The sequence below is a fragment of the Amblyomma maculatum genome, chromosome 3 (assembly GCF_055883805.1).
Source record: "Amblyomma maculatum isolate TAMU_Amacu chromosome 3, ASM5588380v1, whole genome shotgun sequence".
Classification (NCBI taxonomy): domain Eukaryota; kingdom Metazoa; phylum Arthropoda; class Arachnida; order Ixodida; family Ixodidae; genus Amblyomma; species Amblyomma maculatum.
The window spans coordinates 120578237-120591069 of record NC_139346.1 but is presented as its reverse complement, the minus strand read 5'-3'; the positions used below and the strand labels follow the sequence as shown (position 1 = coordinate 120591069).

General features: G+C 44.4%; 1 long non-coding RNA gene across 1 annotated transcript in view; it reads left to right on the top strand.

Annotated features, from left to right (window-relative positions):
- The window catches only part of LOC146195833 (uncharacterized), a 48930-nt gene that overhangs the window by 25516 nt on the left and 10581 nt on the right, over window positions 1–12833 (top strand). The gene's annotated exons all lie outside the window — the stretch shown is intronic.

The window sequence follows — 12833 nt, the reverse complement described above, 5'->3', positions numbered from 1 at the left end:
AGCTATCTCGCGCAGAATACCAAATTGCTATTGCTTTGTAATCAAGTAGAGTTTATAAAACTTAGATTGCTCTTATTTAGACTAACTTCCGGATATATTTTGTTTCTTTTTAGCTGGTAAAAAAATTATGTTTGCGAAATAAAATACGAGCCAATGTTTTAAAATTCATTTAACTAAAATTACTATTACATTCAGCGATCGACGTAGTGATAACTGAAAATTTAAAAGAAACAAAGGGCCTAATTTTGGCTTGATTATGTTGCAAGACATGGAAGTGATTCGTTACGTTCTTTAATGTAACGCGCGTCTAAATTGCTGAAGACATTAACTGAAGACATTATTGATCGGAAAGGTACGACGAAATAATAAAACCGCTCACATATCACCAGAAAGACTAGAACTACATCTGCGTCAGGTACAGGCACTCTTCAGGCGTCATCTTTATATGTAAAATTAATTAAGAAGGCTCCATTATCAATGAACTAAGTATGAGCATGATTCGTCCAGAGGCCCATGCGCCATCAGTCAGTTGTGAACTAGTTCCAAGCATAGTAGGAATACTTTTACTTAGTCTCAGACTGTTTCAGATCAAGCCTCCTCTGTATTCGGTACGGTTTATTTATTTATTATTTATTTATATACACAAAACCCTACAGCACAAGGACATCATTGCAGGACAGACAATATGATCAAAAGATATGCTTAATATGTAGTGCGCTAAAACAAAAAGGGCGCACTGTTGTTGAGGAAGAAAATTGTGGAAGTAATCAGCACCGATAAGCCATCTCATAGGTACCGCTCTTGAAGATATCTTGTTTCAAAATTTTGCAACACAGTACATGGAGAAGGTACATTATCACCAGCAGTGCTATGCCGACCAAGGCAGAAAAGCGCTAAACGAAATTATATGCGGCTACGGCAGGCTGTTTGAGAAAAGATACGTAAACTCTGAACAAGTTTTACGAGTATATTATCGAATCTTCTTTCGAAGCCTAGAACGTTCTTCATGGTGGGCCCTTTGGCAAGATGGCAGTGGTGCTGCTTTACTGTCTCTTTTGATTTGGGGATATGCCACTTTCTGCAGTATGAAAACATTGATTGAAAGTTTATTACGTCTTTAGAGGCTGTCCAAACGTTGGAAAGAATCCTGACGACCCTAATATTGTTGCTAATGTTTGCTAGAAGAAGCCAGAAAAAATCAGCCAGATATCTTTGTATGTCTTTGGAGCATTTTTTTTATCCAAACAGAAACCAGTAGACCCTTTCTGTTTGATTTCTCGCTCTGCAGTGTCACTTCTCTACATTCCTCATGCCCCGTCTTGCCTCTTCCCTGTCCTGGCACGCCATTTGACGTAGTCGGTATTGACTTATACGGTCCCCTACCTCTCTCCAATGGGAGTAACCATTGGGTTATAAAAGCTGTCGACCACCTTACACGCTACGCTGAGACAGCACCTGTACCGACTGGTTCCGCTGAAGAAGTAGCAAATTTCTTTTTGCGATCAATTGTATTACGTCACAGCGCTCCTCGGGTGCTCCTAAATGACCGCGGGACGGCCTTCTTATCGACAGTCATTGCTCAAGTTCTTCACGCGTCATCCATTCTTCATAAGACAACCTCAAGCTACCACCCCCAGACTAACGGTCTGACTGAGCGATTTCATCGCACCTTGTTCAGTTCAGTTCAGTTCAGTTTTATTCCTTAAAGGCCCCCATTTCAGGGGGTGTTACATAAGGGGTGGGATTACATTTGTAGTGAGGAAAACAGCGATGGTAATTTAACATTGAAGGTGATCTGTTACGCGTTCTTGAAGAGCAGATGTTGAAGCGATGGCGACGATGTCATGGGGTAGGCCGTTCCAATCCGTGGCTGCTCGTAAAAACAACGAAGCTGAAAACGTAGCAGTGCGTGATAGTGGGCGGGCAACTTGAAGGGGATGACTGGTGCGGTGAGATATGAGTGATGCGGCGGTGATATACGGTGCTTGATTGAGAGGAGAATAAAAGCATTTGTGATAAAGGGTGAGGCTAGCAATGCGACGACGTAAAGAGAGGGGCGGCAGTCCGGATGTAGCTTTCAAGGATGAAACACTGACGTCATATGAGTATGAGGAATGAATGAATCGGGCAGGACGATTCTGCACAGCTTCCAATGCGGTGATTAGATATGCTTGATGTGGGCTCCAGATGGGGGATGCATATTCTAATTTGGGTCTTATAAGTGATTTATACGTGAGCAATTTAACATGTGGTGGGGCAAGACAAGGGTGACGTTTTAGAAAACCGAGTGTTTTGTTTGATGCTGAAATGATGTTACCGACATGAACCTGCCATGATAGATTAGAAGAGAGAGTGACTCCTAGATATTTATATGATTGTACTTGCTCAATCTGTGTGTTAGAAATTGAATAATGAAAGAGATATGGATTGTGACGACGAGTGAAGGACATTACATTTACTAGGATTGAGGGACATTAGCCAGTTATTACACCAATTTAGTACGTTGTTAAGCTCTGTCTGAAGAGTGTATTGATCATGACAGTTATTAATGGTGCGGTAAATAACACAATCATCTGCGAAAATTCGAATACTACAGGAAACATGCAGGGGCAAGTCGTTAATATATATTAAGAATAGGAGGGGACCGAGGACAGAACCTTGTGGGACACCTGAAGTAACCGGGAGAGATGTAGACAGAGGGCCGTTAAGGCAGACTGACTGAGAACGGTTAGTTAGGAATTCTTCAATCCATTTGAGAATATTAGGGGGTAGGTTCAGCTTTGAGAGTTTTAGTAATAGCCGGCGGTGGGGAACCTTATCAAAAGCTTTGGCGAAATCAAGAAAGATGGTGTCGGTCTGCATATTACGGTCTAGATTAGTGTGCAAGTCGTGAAGGAAAAGCGCTAGTTGGGTTTCGCAAGAGAGGCCCTTACGAAACCCGTGTTGTGAAGGGTGAAAAAAATGGTTTCGGTCCAAGAAGTTTACGATTTGTGAGTAGATGACATGTTCCATGATTTTACAAGGCACACTAGTCAATGAAATGGGCTTGTCAGATATGATCTCCATGTACATCACATCATAGAAATTGGGACACTATTCTACCATTCGTCACATTCGCCTATAACACAGCAGTACAGCGGACTGCTGGTTACTCTCCATTTTTCTTCGTTTATGGCCATCCTCCCACTACAATTCCCGACACTTCCTTCTACTTTACGCCCGACTACTCCACATCAGTACCTACCCAGTTCTTATCTCGTGTGGCCAGATGCCGTTATCTTGCCTGCCTCAACATAGCAGCGTGCCAGGAAGACCGCTAGAGTTGCTAGGATTCCACGCATCGCGTGGTCTCTTTTCGCCCTGGCGCCGAAGTACTGCTTTATAAACCACTGCGCACTCCGTGCCTTAGTGACAAATTCCACCATCGCTACCTTGGTCCCTACGAGGTCATCAGCCAAACTTCTCCAGTTAGTTATACAGTCACCTTGTGGAATTCTGACCAGTTTGCGAACTGCCGCTTAAAATCCCTGGACCCTGACCTGAAGCTGCGGCTTCCACCTGGCCTACCCCGATGTGAAGAAACTGCTGTGCTGCCTGGTGGGTTGGTGTAGCATTTACAAACTCTTATTCTTTTGTGATAGGTATGGCAAATAGCCCTGCATGCACAAACTGCGGGTGCGAAGAGACTATAGGCCACATTCTTTGTGGGTGCCCTATATACAGCGAAGAAAGACAGTGTCTATGTCGTGCGCTGGAGCGTCTAGATGGACGCCCACTAACTGAAATGAAGATCCTAGGTCCCTGGACACGGCCATCGTCTGCGGTTAATGCCTCCCAGGCACTGCTCCGCTTTATGAAAAGCACAGGACTGGTCGAAAGGCTATGATTTTTTAATGTTACGTGATATGACTGTGAAGTGATGTGATGTGACATGTCTGTGATGTAACTGTACTGTCATCACCCATCCCTTTCTCACCCACAACTTTTATACCCATCTACCCCTCTCCCCCCGGTGCAGGGTAGCAAGCCAGTTCCTTTACCGGCTAACCTCCCTGCCTTTCCTCCTCATCTTCCTCCTCCTCCTCCTACAAAGTCACGCCTGTCGATCCCCCAGCCGATCGACGCCACCGTGGAACTAAAATTGTTCATGTTTCTTGCTTGAAACCGTTTGTGCGCCGCGGTGCATCGGTTGGATAGGAGCGGCCAGGCTGGCTGCTTCCGACCCCCCGGGCAGATTGTGTGAGCCTTTCGTGGATCTTCCTTCAATTGCACATGCCGTTTAATAAGACGAATTGCACCTAAAACGGGTTGCGCTGGCTCGTCTGTTGCACGCCAGTTAGTGAGGGCGGTTCTGCAGCCACGTATTGTTTATTAGACCCAGTTCCAGCATCTTACAAGAGCACAATGGGATCGCCTTGAAGCCGTAAATCGAGAAGCTATGAGGACCATAACATGCCTTCCACGACTCACACCGGTCATAGCGTTACAAGAGAATGCGCAGCTCTACACCATCGATGAACTGGTGCAGCAGCGCCGCGATGCTCGTAGACTCAAGGCCATTTTGTCACATTCCACGCAAACACTGAGGGCGTATGCAAGCCAAATGACATCCGCAGACTATCGTCTGCCAACTTAGCATCGTTGCTTCGCCAGAAATTTTGGAGAGCAAGATAATCACCTGCCTCAAGATTCCATAGTAGTGTACGTAGATGGAAGCCTGCAAGGCTGTGAAGCAAAACGGCAATCTACTGTCCACGGAGTCCTAGCCTGAATCAAACAACTACGTTTCAGCTTTCGGAACACTTAAATCTTTCTGCGCTGAGCTCGTGGCAGTTCAGGAGGCACTCTGCTCCGTGGTTTCCATAACCATGCTCCCTACAGCATACGTTGTCATCCGCACTGATGCACTTCAAGCAGTACGTCTGCTCCGACGTGTCAGCCGCTGCCCTAAAATTTGCCAAGACATCCACCAGCTTGCGGCGCACATCGCACAATCAATACGCATTGAGAGGGTCCCACGGGATCTGCTGCCTTCCCAAAGTCAAGCTGACTTAGGAACCCGCCTCGTGAACCAAGACGCATCAATCCCACGGCTCCTCGAAGTGGACGACGCTACCCTCCTTTTGTCAAGAAAGGAGCACCTCCGGCGCCGCACACGTGCACTTATCCCTGCGTGTGCGATATCCCTTCCCCGCGGTGTCACCCGTGCAGAGGAGGTTGCGCTTAGGAGGATCCGGGTCGGTGTTGCCCTTACACCAGCTGTCACCAGGACGTGGTCACACTTCCAACACATATATCCTCGCACAGGATGCCCGATCTGTAAAAATGAAGATGTCGAGGCCGACATCCACCACTTGCTGTGGGACTGCCCAGCACTCAAACCAACACGGATTCGGCACCTGAGCATAGCTGGCCTTTCAGCAACAAATCCTGCCTCATACATCACTTGGACGCAGGGACCTCATCATCACTCACTTCTGGACTTCATAAAATCAGCCAACCTTTTTCCATTCATTTAATCATTCATTCATCCTTCATCTCATATCCTACTGGTGCCCTGAGGCAATAAATATCGACTAAGAAAATATTGCACATACCATGATCTACTTTCATTTGCACATGTAATCATCATCTTCCCGCGGCGCCGGCTAGATAAGGCATCGCTGTCCTTGCCGTCTCAACCTAGCCATCTTTTACAATATATGTATGTATATATATATATATATATATATATATATATATATATATATATATATATATATATATATGTGTGTGTATGTGTATGTGTATATGTATATGCATATGTATATTGTTACGCCGTGTAGCGGCGAACTGAGACGCAGAAGAAGAAGAAGAAGCGGAGGAAGCGAGGCGCGCGCAGACTGTGCCGGGTTTTTCTGAGCCGTGTGCGTCCGTTCACCTGCCTTAAAACCATTTCATCCGTTACATTTGGTGCTAGGCGCTGGGTAAAATGTTCTGGATCCGCCAGTACCTCGTCGCAGCCGTCGTGTAGCAGGTTCGCCACCTTTACCTCCTCAACAATACATTTCAATGACTACCACCCGCACGACGCAGACTCATGAACAACGACCTGAAGAGACGACGGCCTTTCCCCACCAGCGAGAGCCGCGTACGTTCCACGGTGAGCCCGAAGATGACGTCGAGGAATGGCTCCGACATTACGTGTGGAGGGCTGGCGCTGGGTTAACGTCTGCGTTGATTTTCTTACCAGATACGCGAAAACCGCTGCTCTCGCTACCGTAAAAGCTGCTGAGTTTCGTCGTTTCTGCTGCATTCCGTTATTCTTTGCCACGGCGCACCCCGTGTAACTATAAGCGATCGTGGTCGGCACTTCACTGCTGATGTCGTGGAAGAAATGCTCCGACTTTGTGATTCACACTAGCGACACTCGGCAACGTATCATCCGCAGACAAACGGTCTCACCGAGCGCACCAACCGCACCTTGATAACCATGCTGTCCATGTACGTCTCGTCTGACCATCTCAACTGGGATTCAGTGCTACCGTATGTGAAGTACGCTTATAACACTGCACATCATGAAGTTACCGGCCATTCTCCTTTCTATTTACTCTATGCAAGAACTCCCACGGTTTCTTAGACACCATCTTCCCATTTCCTCCCAACGACGATGCGTCTGTTTCCCAGATACTATGCCGTGCCGAAGAAGCCCGTCGCATATCCCGCTTACGCACACTGACTGCTCAAAACCGCTCGAAAGAACACTACGATCTGCAGCATCGTGCAGTTGCTGACTACCCTGGAGGCTACGTCTGGCTTTGGACGCCTATTTGCAAGCGAGGATTATGTGAAGTTCCTCTACAAGTACGATGGCCCCTTCGTCGTGGTGGACCAACTGAATGACCTGAATTACGTTATCGCCAAAGTCACGAAGGATAACCGCCGATCCCGCAAGACACAAGTTGTTCACGTGGCTCGCATGAAGCGCTGCCATCTTCGATCTGCCTAATTTTCTCGTGGACGAGAATTGTTTGTCCGGGGGAAATTGTTACGCCGCGTAGTGGCGCACTGAGAAGCAGCAGAAGAAGAAGCGGAGGAAGCGAGGCGCGCGAAGACTGGGCGAAGGTCACGCCGGAGAGCGGCACCAGAAGCAGTAGTGGTTGGCTACCGGTGCTGCAACCAAGCCTATTCTGACACCTGCAGAAGGCAGCAGAAGGCAGAAGGCGTGATTCGGCTAAGTATTGGGTGGCTAGTCCTCTTTTTCTGTTTTCCCCTGCGCATTTGCGCTTTTCACCGTGTTGATAACGCTCGCAGAGAGATTGTAACTGTAAAGTGATGTCTACGCAGTCTCCCGGCCAGGGGCGCTCCCCCTGGTCGGCTTTCATTACTCCTCAAGATGTACCTCTGGAAGCGTTCCAACGATCTGGCGTTCCAAACATTCCTGTGGCGCTAGTGCCCAAGGATGGCGGATTTATTAAAATGAATAACCCTGGGACTGTTCGAGCTGCTCTCCAGGCAGCCTCTACCCTGTATGACTCAATCACAGAAGTGAGGCAGTTTGGGCGCGGCGGGATACTGTGCCGATCTCCAGATCTCAATTGCGCGAAGGATCTGCTTAAATGCAAATCATTTGGATCGCTTCAGGTGAGCAGCTTTATCCCTACTCATCTTGCATGCACAAAGGGAATAGTCCGAGGAGTAGACTCTTCTTTAACTCCAGCTGAGACCCTCGACCTTCTTTCGGCGGCTGGTGTGGTAGCGGTGTATCGTTGCAGCCGGGAGGTTAATAATACGCGGGTACCAACAGAGTCGGTGATTGCCACATTTGCGGGAACTTCATGCCCGTCAGAGATAAAAGCATGGCCATTGATCTTCCGTGTGGATCCTCTTAAATCTAAGCCATTGCAGTGCACTAATTGCTGGCGATATGGTCACAGTGCTCGTGGTTGTAAGTCTTCCGTGCGGTGTTCAAAATGTGGCGATGGTCATCATTCGTCATCTTGTTCACAACAAAACGATAAATGCTGCCTTTGCGGTGGAGCCCACGCTGCAAACTCCTTGGAGTGTCCATCTCGAAAACAGGAGCTGCAAATTCTAGAGGTAATAGATAGAAAACGCTGTTCGCGTCGTGACGCTTTAACAGAGGTTAAGGAACGATTACACGGTTATGCAGGTGTATCAGCCCGATCAGGTGTGCCTCTGGATGCATCAATCTCAAAGGCAATAATGACTGCAGTGGAATCATCAATGACTAAAATGGTCGACCGAATAATTTCTACTGTCACAGAGTGTTTTTCTAACGTTCTGGCAGTTCAGCTAACGCAAGCCCTGCAATCAGGAACAGCCCCTTTCATAGCAAATATGCCCTCTGAAAGCTCTCAACCGCTTGAAAGCACTGCTGTTGCTTCGCCTAACAGGGCTGCTCCTCCAGATGACGATGAAAACATTAATGACGCAGAGATGGTAGAATCAGATGTAAGAATTTTAAAACGGTGTGGGTCTCCCATGTCCAATCATTCTTCTCCGCGGTCCCAACCAAAATCAAAGAAACATCAGCATACATTAAAGCCAAAGGATAATATTTTGGGGCAGGCAGTTGCGGCTGCCAAGATTCCACAATCATAGGGGCACTAAGAGTTATCCAGTGGAACTGTCGTTCAATTCTAACAGCTTCAACAGATTTAGTTTACATTTCTTCTCAATATAATCCACATATAATTATTTTGCAAGAAACTTGGCTAACAGCTGAAAAGCATTTCTATTTACAAAATTATAATTCATTCAGACAAGATCGCCAATCAAAAGGAGGAGGTTTAATTATATTTGTCTGTACAAAATTCTGTCACAGGGCTAGGATTTCTTTCCAGTTATCTTCTATAGATTGTGAGTTATTGGCCCTAGACTTTGAAATTCCAGGGCACTGTCCGTTTTCATTAGTGAATGCTTATTTCCCTAGCGGTGTACAAGATACAAAACCTCTAGATCTGCTATTAGTTAATTGTCGAAACTCAGTTCTTCTGGCTGGTGATTTTAATTCGCATCATGTGTCATGGGGCTACAAGACAGATAGTTGTGGCAAGCGTCTTTGGGATTGGGTAACAAATAATAAATTTTCCTGTAGAAATTCGGGTTCGGCCACTTTTATAAGAAAACACAGTCAATCTGTGTTAGATTTAACTTTTACCTCTCCCAGTCTCTTCGTTAATAATTGGTCAACACTTGATTGTGGCACCTCTAGTGACCACATACCGATTGCGTTTGAGGTTAATCACCCTGTAACTCCAGCGACTTCTCAGTTGAGGTCATTTATCAACTATAATAACTTTCAGTCAACGTTACGCTCTAATCTTGAATCATTGACTAACACGAATGAAGAACAAAAATCAAAACGCTTATGCTCGGTGATTGAGGATTGCCGTAAGAAGTCTGAGATCTTGGTACGGAGCTCAAAGGTGAATACTTCAGCTGTTTGGTGGAATGCTGATTGTTCCCGAGATTACAGACGTAGAAAGGCGGCATGGAAAAAGCTTCTCCACAACCAGTGCCCGAAAAACTGGCAGGATTACAAGTTCATTGCAGCTACATTTAAACGTACAGTTGCAAAAGCGAAGGACGAGTATGATGCAAAGCATTTTGATTTCCTCTCTAAATCAGGCAATCGAACTGCACTTTTTGGTTTTTTACGCTCGCGGAAAAAGATTCCGCAAGCACAAAATCTACATTCCTTTATTTTGACTCCCCATGAAGCAATAGACACAATTGAAAAAATTGCGAAAGGACTGGAGAAACGTTTCTCGTCTGCACTACCTTCGGGCTCGATATCTGTAATGCCAATGGAACCTGTTAATTATGATCCTCAAATTTCCGTTTCTGAGCTTACTCCAATAGTTATGAGATTACCAGCCGCTGCTCCCGGTCCTGATAAAGTAACTTCAAAAATGTTAAAAATTCTTTTTGACGAGTCACCTCAGACGTTATTAGAGCTAGTAAATTATTCCATTAAACATGCTTGGATACACCCAGAATGGAAACTTGCCAAAATAATTCCTTTACTTAAGAATAAAGGCGGTGCCTTGTCTATTGATAATATAAGACCAATTGCATTAACATCAAACATTGTAAAATTAATTGAAAGAGTCATACTTATACGTGTTTCGGAATTCATGAATAAAGAAAATATCCTCAGTCCTTGCCAAATTGGTTTCCGTCAAAAATGTTCCATCTGGAATGCGCATGCTGATCTCGAGAGTCGAGTTCTTCTAGCGCGGCGCCAAAAAATGCATGCTGCCTTGATAACGCTAGATATAGCCAAGGCCTATGATAGCGTTGAGCATAGCATTCTATTGCAAAAATTAAAATCTCTTCAGTTTCCACATTATTTAGTAGCCTGGATATCCGAATTCCTCCAAAACCGAGAGTTTTACTGTGCATTAAATGGCGTCCATTCTGGCAGATATAAGCAAGCCAGGGGAGTGCCGCAAGGAGCAGTCCTTTCACCAGTCCTTTTCAATATACTACTCAGCTCAATACCTGTTAATCATGACGTTCGCACTTACGTATATGCTGATGATATTGCGTTTTTTGCAACTGCATCGGATATTCAATCCCTTTATCTCCACTTGCAAACGTACCTAAACTCTATTGAGAATTGGTTGTGTGGCTTGCGTCTCACATTAAATGTCAACAAAAGCGCAGTCCTCGTATTTAATATAAAAGATTCTGTAAGTCTGTCTGTAATGTACCAGCAACAAATAATACCACAGGTTAAATCATTAAAGTATTTAGGGGTCACTTATGATGGTAATCTTTCATGGCAGCCCCACATTAACCATATTGCTACGAAAGGGGCTCGGGCCGTGGGCATGTTGCGCCGAATTAGTCGTCCCAGGTCTGGAATGCGGAGAGATGTCCTTTTAATGATTTATGTTATGTATGTGCGTCCAATTTTAGAGTTCGGTTCAGTCTTGTTTTCTGGATCAGCAGCTTATAAAATTCGACCGCTTGTTCTTTTGGAGCGAGAAGCGCTTCGTTTTTGTATGGGACTTCCAAAATTTGTTGCAAACAATGTGCTCTACCTTGAAGCCCAGATTCCACCCTTGATATATAGATTACAAATTCTAACCGTTCAGACGTACTTAAGGATATATGAATCAGAGTTTCACCGATCTATGTCTATTTTTTGCTGTCAACCGACCTCCTTTTTCGGTGTCCATTGGTCTAAATTTCACACCCCGCAGGTTGTTATGGTCAAAAATTTGCTGGACCCCTTAAATGTTTCCCTTCCTAGTATTCTACCCATACAAACCATCGGTTCATCTATTAAAATTGTCTTTGACGACATATTCCCGAATAATGCTAAAAACTTATCATCCGTTATTCTAAACGGATTATTCGAAGATCATTTAAGAAGTCTTTCTGCTAGTTTAGTTGTAGCTACTGACGCATCTCAAAGTAATGAAAAGGCGGGAGTGGGTATATATTGTCCACATTTAGACTGGTCTTTTTCTGTCCGGCTTCCGGACTTCACCCCAATTTTTGAGGCGGAGTTTCTGGCGGTGGTACTCGCTCTACGTAAATTAGACTCCTCTTTTTCTAAAGTGGCAGTAATTTCCGACTCTCTATCCTTGTGTTCATCTCTCTCTTCGTCGGTGGATTCATCAATAGTTAAAACCTTTGTCTCCCTGATCCCAAAACATTTGAAAATTGTACATATGGTATGGGTACCAGGCCACAGCAATGTGGATTTAAATGAATATGCTGACAATTTAGCAAAAGAGTCCCTTAATGGCCCCGTATTATCTATCCTTCCGGCGACCGCGTACATCACCGCAGCGAGGTTTCGAAGAAACGTTCTATTAAATATGAAAAACGGACATCTTTTAAGATCTGAGGACTACCTGCATCTAAATTATTCTTGGAATAGAAAATTATGTCATTCACGGCAACTTGAGATTTCACTAACAAGGCTGCGATGCCGCATCCCACCTTTAAATTTCTATCTTCACAGGTCTGGTTTGGCAATGTCTCCCGTCTGCGCATTTTGCGGTGAACAAGAAACATTAGATCACTTTTTATTGTTTTGCCGCCGCTTTACTACGCTGAGAAAACAGTTGATGGAAAGGCCATTGCAACAGCTTGGCCTTAGTTTAAGCAGCCCGACATTGTTATCATTTGGCGCCACCATCCTTGGGCACAGTCACAGGTCTATTTTTACCGCCATGCAAAATTTTTTACTGCACTCAAATCGTTTTCCTTGCTAAATATTTAAACATCACTTGTCCTACAAATATAGTGTCAATCTCCCGTGAGTGTTACCACTTTTCATATTATATTTCACTTATTTCCCATTTTGTTTCGTTTCCTCTACCCCTCAAATTATTATTAATATATATATATATATATATATATATATATATATATATATATATATATGTATATATATATATATATATATATATATATATATATATATATATATATATATATATATATATATATATATATATATATATATATATATATATATATATATATATATATTTCTTTTTATGCAAGTATATTAAAAAAAAATAAAAAAATTCTTTGCTACCCAATTCTTGGCCGATCCCCCTCTGTGGGTATGTGCCATAAGTTATTTGGACAACAACAACAACAACAACAACAACGACTGGGCCGGGTTTTTCTGAGCCATGTGCGTCCGTTCACCTGTGTTAAAACCATTTCATCCGTTACATTTGGTGCTAGGCGCTGGGTAAAAACGTTCTGGATCCGCCAGTACCTCATCGCCGCCGTCGTGTAGCAGGTTTGCCACCTTTACCTCTTCAACAATACATTTAAATGACTACCACCCGCAC